At 30.2% G+C, this 18,411-nt stretch overlaps 1 pseudogene; it reads right to left on the reverse strand.

Annotated features, from left to right (window-relative positions):
* Positions 1–107: 107 nt before the first annotated feature.
* LOC107422489 (protein LIGHT-DEPENDENT SHORT HYPOCOTYLS 4-like) lies at positions 108–17,783 on the reverse strand (annotated as a pseudogene).
* Between the last annotated feature and the right edge of the window lie 628 nt (positions 17,784–18,411).

Consider the following 18,411-nt stretch of genomic DNA (forward strand, 5'->3'; position numbering starts at 1 on the left):
CTTCTCCATCCCTATCGCAAGAGTATGTTCAATCGTTTAGCCTCCGGCGCGTGGCTTGTCGTGTACTGCTCTCGGATATTAAAAATTGGAATAGCATGCTTCGGATTTAGCCCGCGGGGGCGCGTGACTCGTCAGTGGTCTTGCCCGCAGCCAGTAAAAATGGGATTATGCATTTGGTATTTGGGATCGGATATCTGAAATCCGAACAGCACACTGTTCTAATTTAGCCTGCAGGCGTGTGACTTATTAGTGGCGGTGCCAGTGGCCTATAGAAATGGGTTTCTGCGTGGGATTTGGGTCGGATACAAATGGGTTTATGCAATGCCGGCAGATGAGAAGCTTGACTACTTTTATTATTATTATGAGGAGGAGGCCTTTTGCGTTTTTTCTTTTCATGGCTAATACCTCTTGCTTTGGCCTGTGAATCACGAACTCCTCGCAGATACAACCTCACGGCTCTTGCTGCAAAAGGATTAGCCTCCGGTCTCCCTCCGTGCTCTTCAAAAGCGGCGCGAGGCGGCCGACGAGGGCGTCGAGGTTCCCCCAGGCTTGGCGTAGAGGGTAGGGACAGGGTGCCGGTGGGTTGGGATGACCGAAGAAGGGACGGAGCTGTTGGATAATATGCAAAAACGTATTTAAAATTGGAGACTTGGATACAAATTATTTATTATTTACTTTTTAACAGGAGCTGCGTGTGAACCTTAGTCTTCCCGAATTGATCCAACCTCCCCCATGCTTGGCGTAGAGGGCAGACACAGGGTGCCGGTGGGTTGGGATGGCCGATGAAGGGACGGAGCTGGGTGTGAACCTTAGTCTTCTCGAATCGGTCCAAGTACCTGAGGAATTCCAGCACGTGAACTCCGCTGAAGCGGTAGAGAGACAGCGGCAACCTGTGGTTTCGCAGGTATTGACCAAAAGTATTCCAGTCTCTTCGTTTCTGGTTCTCATAGTGGCTCATCGTCGAGCTCGGCGACTATGACAATGAGGATGACGGTGACAACGCTGATGCTGCCTCGGCTCGTGCCGCGGCTGCTGCCGCTGCCGCTGTTACTGATGATGCTGCTGCTGCTGATGGTGGTGTTGATGTAATTTGTTTCTGGATTTGAATTGGTTTCGAATTCTTGAAGTGACTCCATGGTATATAGAATTAAAATCCGAATAGCACATGTCAATTGTGGTTGACTTGCCAAAGTCAGCATGACCAATGACAACAATGATAATATTGACCTTCTCCTTACCCATTATTAGCCTGAAACTGAACTGTACTAGAATACTAAGAAATTATTACTCAAATATGAAATGATAAAAATAAGGACAGAGTATCCAATAAATAAAAAATAATAAATAAAAATTGAACACCCCAACACAACACAAACATGTATAGTGCAAAATGCATACAATTGAAAATGAAAGCACTTCCAGTAAAAAGATATCAATTCTGAAAACAAAATCCATATAAAGAAACTTAAGATTAACAACAAGTTTCAAAGGAAAAACCCAAACTTAAAATAGAAGCCCCAAATTCAAAAACCCATAACATCCGTAACAAATTACAGCTACGAAATTAAACCAAAAAATAATAATAATAATAATAAATAAAAAAGCCAAATATCCTCTTCTTAAAAAAAATTAAAAAAAAAAAAAATCCCACTATCACATAAGTTGCAGAAGTAAACAGGCCAAAGCAAATAAACTTAAAAACAAACAAAAACAAAATAACTTTACCCAAAAAAAAAAAAGGGTAAAATCAAAATAAAGCCAAATATCGTCTCCTTGAAAAAAAATTTTAAAAAAAAAAAGGGAAACATTGTTATAGAACCAAAAAAACTGCATGGCTAAAACAAAATCCGTCCAAGCCGGAAACAGGAACGGGGCCCGGCCTGGGTATAGTCCACGGCGACTGCCACCATGCCATTCATATCCCAACCGGCCGACCCTTTACTCTTCGTCAAGTTGAAAAAGTCTCATCCATCGGATACCGCCATCGTCAACCCGGTGTCGCAGACCAATCAATATGCTTGCGCCGTCGTGGCCTCTGGGTGGTGCTGTCGGCGGCCGGAAATTAGAAATTGGTTTTAGCGTTGGATACCGGGTCGGGTATTAAGAATCCAATCCAAACCCGTCTCCAAAGTCGGAATTTTCTCTATTTTCAAAAAAGAGGTTAAACCAACCACCAACCGCCACGTTTGGCTTTACCCAGACGGCCAACGCAACACCGTCCCACCAATAGGTCCATTAAGCCCGGTTCTCCGCGCGAATTCAAACAAAGTTAAAGGTCTCTTTCTTACATAATAATATATATATATATGTGTGTATATACGTACAGGAGTTTTGTCCAGGAAGCGAGTTTGATCCTCCAATGATGTGAGTTATATAGGGGGATATAACTTGGATTTCTGTGTGGTATGTTTCAAGCAAAAAAAAAAAGGCACAGTGGTCTGTTACACCATCAGGTTTGCGGTTGCTATTCTTAGATTTCTAGAAAAAAAAATTTGATTGGGATTTCCCAGCTGCATAGCGGCCGAGGGGCACAGACTGGGAAGGAGCGATCCCTTCGAGCATCGGATCCAGATGGATCGAACTGGGAACGGTCTCTTCAGGGGCCTTCCCGATGTTGAACAGTCTAGCTACTCAGATCCACGGAGATGAGAGAATAACTATACCACAGAAAATCTTTTCTTTTTTCTTTTTTTTCTTTTTTTTTTTTTGGGGCGTGTGAACAGAAAATCGTTTCTTGAACAGCAAAATTCTGAGCAATTCAAAACCCAAAAAAGAAAAGGTATTAATCCAAGCCAAAAAAATGTCATGGTCTAACTCCGTCACCATCTAAACCAAACGTCCATATAACCAAAATTAGAAGCATCAAAATCATGCCTGAATAGTTAAAAAAAATGAAAAATTGTTACGTACATAAAAAAGTAGGAAAAAAAATCCAAATTCAAAAATCTGTTACATGTAAAAGACACCAAAAAAAAAAAAAAGTGAAATATGAGTTTAAAATTTTTTCTAGCTTACTTTAGGCTGGTTCTTGAATGTTTTTGAGAAGAAAGACAGAAGCTTTTACTGTGTGAATAGTTGAAGAAGAATAGAGTGACAGACGAGGCACTCTTAGCCGCTGCATTTTATAACTTGGGCAATTTAGGATGCCATCCAAGGGGACTACCGTCCGTGAATTTTGACGGCTAGGAATACATAGCCATGGGGTCTGCGTTTGATTTCGTGTTATTTTATCCCTGCTGTTTTCCTTCTTAAATGACGCTTTTATCCTTACGACTCAAAACTTCGATACGACCCACCACTTTAAAGACACATGTCAATTGGAGAAATAAGCGAGTGTGTTAGCGTATGTGCACTAGCAGTCCTCTTATTAAAATTCCCACCAAAATAAAAATGAAAAATGATGGTTTTATTAATTCTTATTGTTAAATCTAACGGAAACGTTATGAGCCCCACTTCTTGAAATACGCTTCCACGACCCCCCTCCTACCAGGCTGACTTCCAAGGGGGAAAAAAGGAAAAGAAAGAAGCAATGTTGGATTTATTGTGACTCTTCCATACTCCAAACATAAAAATACATGTTTTATTTTCTTTTTGTCCTTTTTGGGTAATATATAAAAAAAATGTTATATATATATATATATGATACAGTTTTAATAAAAGGAAAACAAAAAACAAAATTTCCATGCCAATCTTTAGCGTTCAAATAACAGCTATCGGATCATGCCACATAGCCTCTGTATGCTCTCAGCACTTACCGACTGAGAAAATAAGATGAAATGCATTTCTATATATTAAATTGATCAAATAAAATATCAAAAAGTTAATAGAAAATAATAGGGTGCCATGTCAGTATCACCCAACATAAATTTAGGAATTCTGTAGGAGAATGTTTCTATTCTTTTCATGTTATTTTATTATAATTTTATTTTATTTTATTTTGTTTTTTGGTGAAGAAGAACATTATATATATATATATATATATACATTTTAAGATTTGATCTTTTAAAAATTATATCATTTTTTATATACATATACATTTGAAGATTTAATCTTTTAGAAACTGTATTTACATTTACAATAAAAATTTTAAATATCGTTGCATCCCAATTAAGAGTTTAAATTTAATTTATTATTAATTAAAATATGTCATCCTATCATCTTTAGCACGCTATCATATCTTTTATTATAATTTGAGAGATAAATCTAAGCATAATCAATTTTCTAAAACTTTAAACATTTCAGTGTGAATATCTGGTTCTAAAATTTTATCTCATGTAATAAGAAGTTATTTTTTACAATTTATTTTATTTATTTTCTTAATTAATATTTTTAAATGATATGATATTATTTTTTAAAATCAATAATGTGATATTATTGATGGTGAAGAATAAAGAGTAGAACAAGGAAATAGAACATTCACACTCAAACCATTAATGCTAATAGAGGTATTATATTTTAAATGTTTCGACCAATGACCTAAAAAAAAAAAAAAAAAAAAAAAAAAAGAGGAAGAACCAAAAAAACCATTGTATGTGCTTAAGGATACACCAAACTCAGCTATACCGTCAATGGGTAAGAATGTCGACCGGATGGGACGAGATCAGTTTTTAAAATCCATCCCCATGCTCTTATGGAAATTTTCATCATGTTCCCATGATTTTTTTTGTTTCTTTAGAAACGGGATGAGGACGGAGATTTTCCAATTGGGAAGGGAACGGGATGATTTTTTCCATTTATTTTTTTTTTTAATAATTGATATAATTTTTAAAAAAAATTTATATAAAAAAATAAATTATTTATGAATAAAATGACTAAAATATACTAAAAATATAATAAAATACATAAAAATCTAAATTTATAATTATAATAAAATATATCTTTAAAAAATACAATAATAATCTAAATATATAAGATATAAAAAACAATAGTAATAAGTAAGGATATATGAGACAGATTCTTTGTTCTTCAGTCCCCCAATCCGTCCCCAAAATTTAGGTCTGGAGAATTTATTCCCATTTTTGGGGAAAAAAAAAAAAAAAAAACTGCCCCATCAGTGGGGGCACGTGGCCTGTTAAAAAACTTTTAAAAAAGATTTTAGTATATGCCCTTGCAAAGTGCCATCAAAATGTAAATTTTGGCTATGTGCCCCTTGCAAAGTGCCAATTCCGGCTCCAATATTTTGTCAGCTTTTTACTTTTTTTTTTTCTTTTTTTCTTTATATTTTTAATTGAGTGCGCTTATACAAATTCACTACTTAAATTGTGTATATATATATAATTATATAAGCCACATTATCTGGGGTAAAAGTGAAATTAGTATTTTTTTTTTAAAAATAAATATTTGGGTTAATTACCAAATATTTTTTTCAACCCTTTATATCTAATTTATGACATCAATAATACATTTTCTATCTTATTAAATATCATCATTTTAATTAAAATTTATATTTTTATAAAAATTATAATGTTTTAATTTTTTTGATAAATTGGAAAAAAGGGAATTTCATCTTCCATCCTTGAATTCAGAATGTGGGAATTGAGAACAGCGTCAAGTTGTTAATGTTAATAGAGGTATTATAGTTAAAATGTTCCAACCAATGAACATTGCACGATGACAAAATAAATAAATAAAATAAAACAAAACCGGAACAACCAAAAACAAAAAAATAAATCATTACATATAATAGCCCATTAAAAAACTCCTAAAAAGATTAAAGCACATACCACACAGGTGAGTTCTGCGAGGCACGTGTCCCATTATAAAACTTTTAAAAACATTTGATAGGCCGATCAAACAGATTTAATATATAATTACAATTTTGCCCTCGAAATGTAAGCTTTGGCCGTGCCCCTGTGCCCCTTTCAAATTGCCAATTCGTGCTCCAATATTCTGCCAATTCGTGCTTATACAAGTTCATTATTTTATATATATATATATATATATATATAGTGGGTTAATTACCAAATATATTTTTCAAGCCTCTATATCCAATTTTTCACATCAATAATACATTTTCTATTTTAACAAATGTCATTATTTTACTTAAAATTTCTATTTTTCTATTTTTAGTTTGACTTGTAACTATAGTTAACTAATCCGAAGTAATTAAATTTAAATTTCTTTAGTCGAAATTGTATACATAAATTTTATTTGGGTATGATAATTATTATTTGTAATATGTCAATTAATCTATTATTTAAGTTTATATATATATATATTTTGTATTTTTAAGTAACTTTGAGTTAATTAATTGTTCACAAAGTTGGAAATTTTATTTTGCCTTGAAGAACATATATATTTTTGTATAATTTCTATTAAATTTATGAGGAAGAATAACGTTAAATGTATTTACCGATCTCCTAAATTATTTACTATATCTATACTTGTTATTATTTAATTAATTTATATTTAACACTTAAAAAATAACACCGATAACAATAATTTTGGTGCCAAATTTAGTATCATACCCATCAACCCCGTGGTACTAATAATTTTAACTCTCTTGAAACTGACAGTTTATTTTTATTTTTTTATACTTTTCTGTATGTATGGAAGGTGGTTGAACCCATAATCCATTTAATTGAGTTCCACATATTACCATGGCAATTTAATTCAATAATGTTGCGACTACAATGATCAAAAAAGAAAAATGATATGATTATTATTTAATACAACTAAGAATGGATACTTTGAAATGGAATAAACTTTGAGGTCCTTCCTTAACTAAATTGGTTATATTTGTACATTCATATTATGAGCTGAGATTGTCCTCCGGTCATCCAAAAGTGCCGTACCGATCAGATTTTGATTTTTCCGTAAATGACGCTATTGTCCTTGCTTTGGTAGACTGATATGACGTGTACTCCATTGCAGATTGATCTAGGCTGTTCGATTGGAAACTTTGTAAAAGTTGAATGGAGCTGGCTAGGGATATATCTATGTGTATATATATATATATATATACGAGAGGGAGGAAAAAAATAAAATAAAATAAATAAACAAATAAAAAGATTGGTTCCTTCTCATGGTTTCTTCTCGGTTCACCGGAATTTCCAAGCTGAAAAATATTAAATTACTTACATATATAAAAAAGCAAAATCAGGCCAGAAAAATACGGGGCCCACCACAGACCAATGGACTACTGCCATGCGTTATTCGCAGCAAAATCCGGTGCCCATCTCTTACCCGTGAACGTAGACGGACCAGGTTACAAAAGAACAAAAACTAGGCGGTTAACGTCGTCGTTAGGTGGGACAAAATTTTCAACCGTGTGGGAAGATTTTTGTCCAGATTCGATAATATAGTTCCTTAAAAGAGCCTCGAGCTCTGTTTTCAGATAAAAAAAAAAATGTAAATGGATGGGTTTATTTATTTATTTATTTTTTTGTGGTAATAAAATGGGTATTTTAGTTAATCCCACGACTGTCCGGATCAGCGAAAAGCTAAAAAATAAAAAATAAATAAATAATGAAAATATGATTCTATATTTAATTTTTATAAGACGTGTTAAATTAGGGATGTCAATGGGACGGGGCGGTTTTTAAAATTTCATTCCCATTCGGTAGAGAATTTTACATCCCATTTTCGGGATTTTTTCAGTTTTTTTAGGTGCGGGGCGGGATCAGAGATTTTGCGGACGGAGACGGGACAGGACGATTTTCCCTATTTTGTTTTTTAATTGATATTTTTTTTAGAAATTTATATAAAAAAATTATTTTATGATTAAAATATAAAAAAAATGACTACAATGCAATAAAAATATAATAAAATATATTAAGGAACAAATTTATAATCATAAGAAAATACATATTTAAAAAAATAAATGAAAAAAAAATTTATATAAATGAAATTTTATAAAAAAAATTAATAAATAAATATATATATATACATATCGGGACGGGGTTATTATTCTCCGTTCCTGGTCCGTCTCCAACTCGGTTTTTAGGTATTTATCCGGAGCCCATCCCGCATTTTCGAATTTTCGAAGAAAAACCACCTCATTAAAGACGGTACACCGCGGGTATCGAACCATGCGGGCCAAATTGCCATCCCTATGTTAAATGTGTAAATTGTAGTCCAAAATTCAAACCGCATGTGCCGTTCGTATTTAGACTGTGGGGCGCGTGGCCCGTCAATGGTAATGCCCGCTGCCGATAGAATGGATTTTTGCCAGGCATTTGGGTCGTATTCTAAAATCCGAACATCACTCGTAAAGGCATTTTAATTATTTCTAATACACACACACACACACACACACATATTTAATAAAGCTGCTGCGTTTTATATCCGATCACACATAGCCGTGGGTGGAATCTATCAGTGTATGGGACATGGTAAGTAAAATTTTGTTGACGACATTGTCCTTGCATGCAATTCTCTGCAGGTCACTGATAAAGACATTCTAACCCTAACCAGGTGTTTGGTGCTAGGTTTGGTGAATCTGGAAGTCCAGATCATTGTAAAAATAGGTAGGTCCCATATAACCCAAGTCAAATAAATGAGTAGTCTGGGTTATCATCTTTTGTGGAAGTGTGAAGGTCCCAATATGGAGAAATTATTATGTAATCATAAATCTTTATGAGAAGGTTCAAAAGAAAGTGGAGAAAATGTGTAATTCTTGACCGCATGAATGAAGCGGTGAGGAGGGGTTTGCGCCCACGTTCATTAATACAATGTCTTTTAAGAGCCTTTGACTCCGTTTTCAGATATTAAAAAACAAAAAAAAAAAAAAATATATATATATATATATAGTATACGGGCGAGTTTATCTAATTTATTTTAGGTTATAAAATTGGTTGTTTATTTACACCTACTTCTCCTCGGATCAGCCAAAAAGATTGCATTTACCTGATTCGACTTTGGAAAAACGATATATAATGAAATAACAAAAATAGAAAAATAAAGAAATAAAAGCAAAGAAAAAAGAAATAAAAAATGAAACCAAGAATGAAATTAAAATAAATAAATAAAAAAGTTATTTCATATATATATATTTATATTTTTTTTATTTCATTCTTTATCTCCTTAGTTTTTTCTTTTTTCTTTTTTTATTCATGCGATTCTATTTTTCTATTTTGTAAACAAAACTTTTATGTCCAAAATTGTAAAATATATATATATATATATATATAAGTATAAAATTGTTATTTAATGAAAAAAATAAATAATTTACAATAAAATTATTAAAAACTAAATAATTTGGAAAATAAATAAAGCAAACTAAATAAATAAATATTAAATTGATTTGACTCTGGTTATGTAGGCATATAGTCAATAAATTCTGCAGGAAATGAAAGATTTATTGATTAAAGACCCAATCAGACTAAATTGGGAGGCGCCTTCAGTAGTTAAGGGGTAAAAAGGTAAATAAATACAAAAGTATTTAAGAAACTGAAGAAAAACAGTGAGGGAATCATGTGTCCATGTTCTTACCCATCATGGTGATAAGGCATGATTTATTTTATTTATTATTATTATTATTTTTATCGTTACAACAATTTATTTTTATTTTTTCTTTTTTTCTTTTTCTTTTTCTTTTTATTTTTTAGAAGAACAAAATGAGAGATTGATGCGCAAGAAAATATTTCTGGTGCAATAGGAGTGCATACTCCCCTCTCTAATACACACATACTTGTATATTAAATTTGAAAAGCATGTATATTAAAGAGAAGAGTATATATACTTCAGTAGTAGTGAGGAAGAGTTAAACAAATAAAAAGTTAATATTTATAGTCGATACCGCACAGAGCAGCAGATAAAAAAATATTTGGAAGAGGGGCACCATCATATATTGTCATTCTATAGTTCTCTAATTTATTAATTGAAAATTTACAAACTTATACAAAATACAATTTTTTTTTGCAATATTGTAGTCCATTAATTAGAATAATGACGAAATCGAGTAGAGTTTTTTTTTTTTTTTTTTGGCTTTTATTTTTTGTAGAAAAATATGATTTTAATAAACTGGAACATATATTTGAACTAATCAATTTAAAATAAACAAACATACTACTTTTTTTTTTTTATTTCTACGTGAGGTAAAAGAACAAATAATCTCCAAAGTTATATTAGGGATTAAACAAAGAAATTAAATACAAAATTAGAAAAAATAATAAAATGAATCTGTAATTACAATTAAAAAAAAATCAACTTCTCTACAATGAATTAGGTATTATAATGCTAAAAAGTTATTGATAAATATTTGTTACTATCCCAATTTTTATTTTAAAAAATATATATTTATTATATTTAATTTAATGAAATTAGTTAGTGATATTAAGACTAATACTCCTGGGTTTTAGCCATTATCGTTATATGGTTAAGTGTAACTAGTTTATAGGTTGTTTAATGTCTAATATGTAGGGATTCTTGATGTCATATTTCTCTATTTAAGAGATAATAAATGAATGTAAAAGGGGTTTTTGTGATTAATGAAATTATGGATCATTTATTGATCTATTGGGAGTTTGGGTCCTCCCGAAAAACCTATTCTATCCATCCACTAATTTTATTTTCTATGGTTTTCAATTATAAAGTAATAGGTATATAATATTTGATATTAGAGCCTCATATGAAGAAATACTATGTAGTTTATAACTAACAACAAAAATCTGGTTTTTGTTTTAACACCACTTCACCAATTAAACTATGGAAACGTGCAACATATAGGTCAGATTAAGATGTATATACGTCTAATACTGATAGTTGATTAGAGTAGCCGGATCAATGTTGATATAGTTTATTGATGAGGATGTCAAGTTTTGGAAGCATGGTGGAATGTTACAATCTCAATTTTTATTTTAAAATAATATATTTATTGTTTTATTTATTATATTCTCTATTTAAAAGAAAACAAGTAAATAAAAAAGTGGTGCTTGTGATTAATGAAATTATATTATTGATTGAACTAATAAGAGGTTGAGTTTTCTCAAAGAACTTTTTGTATTTTTCCATCTAATTTATTTTATCTTTTTTGTTATGTTTTCCAATTACAACTAGTGAGTTTGAAACAATAGTATAGTCATATTATGAGATTATAATTATAAATGTCTAAAATATTAAAAAAAATGAGAAAAAATATTAATATATGCAAAATTGAAAATGAATTTGAAAAAAGTTATAGACCGTGGGGAGAATATGAGTTGAGAAACCTACAAGGAAATCTCGATTGAAGTTAATTCCAGTTGAGACTCAATTTTCTGACGTTGGATTGACATAATTCCCATTTTAAAAAAGAAAACTTTAATGGCAAGTGGAGCAACCACTCAGATAGCAATTAGATACGTCCAAAACTTCACGTTTAACTACACGGATAATTGTTTTTTGCATCAATATTTTCCTGTGCAAAACTTCACGTTTAACTGCATGGATAATTGTTTTTTGTATTAATATTTTCCTTTCTTTGAAAAGTGCACCATACTCTCTCTCTTTCCTTCTTTTTCTAAGTTCCCGTTTATGAAAAATAATTTTTCCTTTTGTCGACGTAACCTAATTGCTTTCATGGCCAATTTTAAATTTACGGATACTCAATATTTTATTTCAATTTTAAATACTCACTAAAAAAAAAGTAATTATATTTAAAATACTTGAACCGATAAATATAACTTACAAAATGACCAAACGCTTTCCCCTCCTTCGTAGCAGCAAACTTTTTTACCTTCAACTCCATAACAAATGCCAAAAATAACAATCCGGTGGCAATAATATCATCGTGGTCTAAAGCTCACTACAATGTTAAACAATAATTCATACTCATATTTTTTCCCCCCAAAAAAAAAAAAATTGTATTTTAATATTCTCTAGTTTAGAAAATTTGAATTTTTTACTCAAACATTCTAATTTAAACTTTTAAATTTCAATTTATTGTATATTGGTAAAATTGAATATTTGGATTTTTAGCACATGGAGATTAAAGATTTAAGGATATTTAGATGTCTATAAAGCTTAAATTGCAATAAATTATAATTAATATTGGTGAATATCACAAAATCGTTAATCACTGTTAGCCAAAAAAATAAATTCGATCAAAATGCCCCAAATTAAAAATTGAGATTTTAAATTCGAGGGCAAAAAGTGTAAACTTCTCAAATTAGAGAGTATCAAACTATAATTAACCAAAAACAATTATATATAGGAATAAATTTATAATCAAAATCATGCCTAAAAATTAATTAATTGCATTTTAATTTCTTTTAATTTGGAAGAATTACATTTTAAATCTTTAAGTTTAAAACATCACAGTTTAAGTCCACAAGTTTCAATTTGTTGCCTTAGGAATATTTTTACTAATCATGATTACTTGGTTGGTCTTACTTTATCAATATTAAAATATAATTGATTGTAATTCAGGTCCTCCAGTAAAAATCTATTGCAATTTAGATTCTTAATAGTTTTATAAATGTACATTTTAATACCTCCAATTTAAATCCCACGCTAAAAATTTTGATTGGACCAAAAATACAAAGAACAATAAGAATATATAAGAATCTGTGCCTAATAATTTCTTGTATTTGCTTTGTATGATTAACATGAAACAGCAGGTGCAGGGGCGAAACTACATTGCCCCCTGAAATTTTTTAAATTTTTTTATACCATATATGTCTTCTTAATGATATTTAGATAATATCTTTAAAAAGGACATCTTGGTCTCCCAAATAAAATAAAGATATTATCTAATAAGCTGAGGCTTTGACGCTTTCCATGAATTTTCCTCGCTTACTTAAGGCTTAAGCACAGCTTTTTGGCTTTTATTTAAAATAAAATAAAATAAATTAAAAAAAGAAGACCCCCAAAATTACGATATTGTTCTCTCTTTGTCCGTACTGTCAATTTGAGCACCTTTATTAAATTTAACATTTCCACATATATATACTCTTAATTAAAGTCGTGAGGCTGACCAAAGTCCCAAGACTTTTACACTGTCAAGACTTCTACACTGATGAAGTGATTCCAAACCATCGATACTCATTTGATTACATGTTTGATTTTCATAATTATTATTATTATTTTTTTTTGGCATCAACTAATTATATGTTTAAATTAATTGAAGTCATTAATTGTAAGAATTCATTTTTTATTTAATGATTTTAAGAAAATTACACTTACTTAACCTTCCATAAAAATAAAAATAATAAAAAGTTGGCAGTAATTCAAAGGTTCCAAACAGTCAAAAATAATTAATAAAGATATTATTTTGTATCTTTTTCCTGGCCATCCTTAAGTGGCAAAGTTGGAATCCCCATCCCCATGATAATATATATACAGCTTACTAAATATGTTTAGTAATTTGTGGGAGGAATTGCAGTTGACCTCTCCCCCCAAAATAAATAGCGGCAAGTCTTTGACATTCTCATTTTGAGAAGTTAATTAGCTAGAATTTCAAGCATTTTCTTATCACCGAATAATTTATCAATTGATCTCATAATTACTTAGCTCAATAAAATAAGATCACATGATTTTATTTATTTTGCAATATTAATACCACATGAAAAATGTAAATTATTTTTAATATTATTTAATATTAATATTAAAAGAAGCATTATTTAGTATTAAAATATTTTATACTACATACTATACAATACTGATGTGTCACCTTATTTTTCTCAGGTGGTGGTTAACTTAATTTTTGATAGATTAAATTTTGGTTCCTATTGTCTTCCACTTTCCTTGCATCTTCTTAAAAATGCCACTGGGTTTGACATTGATTATTCCCAGGAAATGAGGTGGGTAAAGGATAAAGCGACGTTTTAAAGCTTATATATTTATGGGGGATAATAAATTACCCAAGAAGAAAACAAAAAGTATGTTGGGGATTTTTGAATTATTAAGTTATAGAAAAGTTTAGGTTACCCAAGAAAAAAATTAAAAAGTATGTTGGGAATTTTTGAATTATTAAGTTATAGAAAAGTTTAGGTTTCAGACTAACCAAGTAATACGTCTTTGACTTCCTAGAAAAATAATAATAAAAAAATGTCTTTAACTCTTCTAAATTAAGAAGAGAAAATAAAATAAAAGAAGCAAATGTCTTTATTTTTATTTTATTACTATTATTAGTACTATTATTATTGTCTGGCATGCTTTGAAATATTAATTTTTGTTTCGAAGTCGCGTAGATCTAACTTTTTGAAACCTTTTTGTGAAGAGAGGAATGCCATCACCGCCCGCCATGACAGAGAGAGGAATGCCATCATCGCCGGCCATGACAGAGACATTCTCCATCAATAAGTGATGGCCACATGTATATTACTCTTAATAGTCCTTGATAAAGATAAATAAATAATTGTGAGAGAGGAATGTTATGTTCTTCAATTTGGTTATGATCAATTTTGGTTAAAAAATTATTTAATTCAATAATTATGACCATTTAAAAATTTGTTTGGTATAATTTATACTTCTGTTTTTTCAAAGTGTTTTATAAAAAAATTATATTTTAATAGTTTTAATTAGAAGTATTTTTTATTTTTTAAAATACTTTTTAAAAATTATCCAAACACTTTTAAAAACGTATTTTTAATTTTAAAAATTACTTTTAATTTTTCAGAAACTTTGTCGAAAAATATTTTTTAATTTTTATTTTTTTCTTTAAAAAAAAAAAAAAGAGTACGTTACCCTTCGCAATTTTTTTTTTTTTTTAATTCTAATGTGATGCAAAAAGGCCAAAGACGGCTTCTAAATATTACAGGGCCAACTGGGAAAGATAGTGTAAGAGAAAAAACAAAATAACTAGAGAAAAAATAAAAAGAAAAAAATCAAATAATGAAAATGTGATTCCATATTATATCTTCATAAGGATAATGAATGTGTAAATTGAAATCCAAAATTTTAAGAATTAATATAAAATTATTAATATATATTTTGATAATGTAGGACCACATTTTTTTTTTTTTTTGAAAAAAAATGTAAGACTGCATATTTGGTGGTCTATAATTTTAAGAAGAATATTTAGAAAATACTTACTTAACCGTATAGAACCATTATATTTAAATATACTTCAAAAAACAAAAAAAAAATAAAAAAAAAGGGGAAAAAGTTACTAATCCAAGCAAAAAGATGTAAATGGCCTTTTTAGCCAAGCAAAAAGACGATTTATTATATCTTCATCGATGTTTGTTGGTCAAGTTCATCTGCATGCTTCTGATTAAAAAAACAAAAAAAGAAAAACAATGAAAAAGATTAAAAGGAAAAATCTCTCACATTCGATTTTAATGATTTAGTCGGTAATTTGGCTAAAAGAGGCAGCAGTGGGAGTTGTTTGGAAGAATAAAAGATTTAAAAAAGCAAAATTTTTTTTTTTGTTTTTGTTTTGTTTTTTGTTTTTTGTTTTTTGTTATTTGTTATTTGTTTTTTGTTTTTTTTAAACCTGTGTGTGTTCGGGATCGAATTTTGTGGGGAAGGAGAGCCTGGGGGCCCAGCCACACTAGCACCAAAAAAAAAAAAAAAAAAAAAAAGATGATTTTTTTTTTTTTAATCTTTTATTCTTCCAAACAACTCCCACTGCTGCCCCTTTTAGCCAAATTACCGGCTAAATCATTAAAATCGAATGTGAGAGAGATTTTTCCTTTTAATTTTTTTCATTTTTATTTTTTAATCAGTAGCATGCAGATGAACTTGACCAACAAACATCGATGAAGCAAAATTTTTATCACTCAAATTTTGTTTCCTTTTGTTTTGTGGTAATAATTTTTTTTTTCTTGCAAGAAATAAAAGAGGCAACTTTAATGTAACAAAATCTTACACATTTAACATAATTTTAATCGGTAATTTGGCTTAAAAAAAAAAAAGAGGAAAGGAAGCTTTTAAGCAAGAAATTTTAAGGGCTGCTATACTAGGGAGTGGGAGAGAAAATTACTGTACCAGTGGCAGGGTTTGGAAAAATAATTCAAAAGAAAAATTAAAATAGGAGGAAAGAGCTCCTTTTTTTTTTTTTTTTTTTTTTTTTTTTTTTTTTTTTTGGTGGGAGAGGAAGGCAACGAATGAATCAGAGGGTTGAAATATTAAAAAAAGATGAAATTTTTTAAATAACAAAATTCAGAACCGCATAACAGTAGCGGGTGAAGTTTGGTTGGCAGCCTAGTAGGTATAATTTTATTGACGATATTGCCGTTGAAGAATAAAAAACATTATTTATCCTGAATTTTTATAATTTTAAATTTCTGGTTAAATCTAATTTTCTTTTGAGTTACATTTGAATATTATAAGAACTCCACCTATTAATTTTTGTTATTTTTATTCTGTTATTTCCCTAACCATAAAGAGCAGCAACCTTCAAATTTTTTTTCGCCTTCAGCAGCATGAACAAAATAAAGATAATCTAGAATAATTTTGATAAAATTTCTAGGCTTGGGTTTTGTCCTACTTTAGCCATTGACCAAACCTTTGACTTGCTTTGCCACCTCAGCTGTACACCAAGCCGGATTGGATTGAGAGAGATTCTCATTGGATTTTAAGAGGGAGAAAGAAAAAAGCTGTGACCAATAAAAATATTAAAACCGACAAAAGAAAAAGATTATTTGTGCCCTTTGTTGAGGTATTCAATTTTTTTTCTTTTCGTTTTTGGTTTTTTCCCTTTTAAATTACGTATATTTTGTTAATTTCAATAATTAATTAATATTAATTAAAAATAGTTAGCTATTGTATAACGAAAGAAATATATATAAATAGAAAATTGAACTCAAGTTAAAGAGTGGCATTATTACCTCAAGAACTATTTGCTCTTCCACGGTAAAATCTTTTATGCTTCCTAGTTATAGAAGCTGACAATTAAATGAAATGAAAGTCGTGTATTAATTGACAGTCACTAGTGTTTAAATACAATTACAAAGTATCTACATAAGGTAATAAACTACAAAGGAAAAATATTAAATAGAAAATGCAATCAAATATATTATATGATACACTAAATATATATTTATATATATATATATATATATGGACAAAGAAATATTAGCAAGATGAGATATTACCCTTAACACTTGTTTGCCCTTTTAACTCATCGAAACCTTAAAATTCTTTTGCAAAACCAGTAACTAAACTCCCGCAATGCCACTCTGCCTACAAGCCCGTCCTTTGCAAAACCAGTAAACGCTATCATATATAGGGAATTGGTTGAGTGGGTGCAAAAGTAAAGAGAAGGTCAATGGCTAACACAAGAGGTTAGAAAAACCAATCATTTTTCCAATTAAACTTTTATTTATTAAAATAAAAAATCCAGTAATAGACTAAGAGGAATACAAACTAATAATGATAATAAATTAATAAAGTTATGTACAAAAATTAATAAAAAAGCTTATATATAGAAAATATATATCAAAATTATTTTGACTATAATACATTCGGTTTGGGTTGGATAAATTAAGTTCTGATCAATTCAACCCTATCTATATAAATCAAGCCCAAACTAACCAAAACTGTTTGGATTCGTTGAGTTGAGCGGGTGGGTTTGGGTTTTGCCCACGCCTGCCACTACCCAATTGAATTGGGTAGTGGAACATGAGAATGATAATGACATGGATGAGATGCCGCCGGTATGGTACCCTGGTTTTTATTGCTTCTTATTTGTTTGTGTTACACTTCTGCTCTACATTCATGGAGCAGAGCAAGCTAATTCATCCATCTGCAAGTGAAGGAATGGGCAATCAGTATTATACATGGTACTACAGCAGGATGCGTATGAAACTCACCTTGTCTGGCAAAGAATCCCCGTTCTTCTCACAGATATATGCAAAAGATGATGGTGTTGTTCTCTGAATCAAGCTCAAGAGACCTTTCATTGATTTCTCCCACATTTCTCTGCATACAAGATCAAGTTTACCTTTTAGATAATTTTCAAAACGATGGTCGTTTAAGATATTTCATACATCATATTATAACTATAAAACCGAACAAGAAAGGGGGGGGGGGGGTGTGGGTGTGGAAGGTTGGCATATAATAAAGCAAATAACTGGTTTAACTCCAAGACAAACTTGATCTGGGGGGGGGGTGTGGGTGTGGAAGGTTGGACATATAATAAAGCAAATAACTGGTTTAACTCCAAGACAAACTTGATCTTCCCAAGTCAGATAAAAAATAAAATAATAATAAATAAAAAAAGACGAGGAGGGTAGTTCAAATGATCGAGTACTTCTATTTATGTCTAGACCAACATGGATTGGAGTGATGGGGACAAAAATTTTGGATAGTTTATAAAATAGATGATTTGTTTTAAAAAAAATGTTATACTTATAAAAAGAATCTGGATGAAGCAAAATGATAACATAAAAAATTACCAAGGTTTCTTTTCTATAATGCTTTACAGCAGAAGTTCTATTGCCCTGTATCCAAACTTTGAGTAAGTATTCATAAAAACTGCAATCAATAATTTGAGTCAATCAGAATGAAGTGACAAATATAGTATAAGAATTTTGCGGCTCACAA

Source organism: Ziziphus jujuba, chromosome 3 (assembly GCF_031755915.1).
Source record: "Ziziphus jujuba cultivar Dongzao chromosome 3, ASM3175591v1".
Classification (NCBI taxonomy): domain Eukaryota; kingdom Viridiplantae; phylum Streptophyta; class Magnoliopsida; order Rosales; family Rhamnaceae; genus Ziziphus; species Ziziphus jujuba.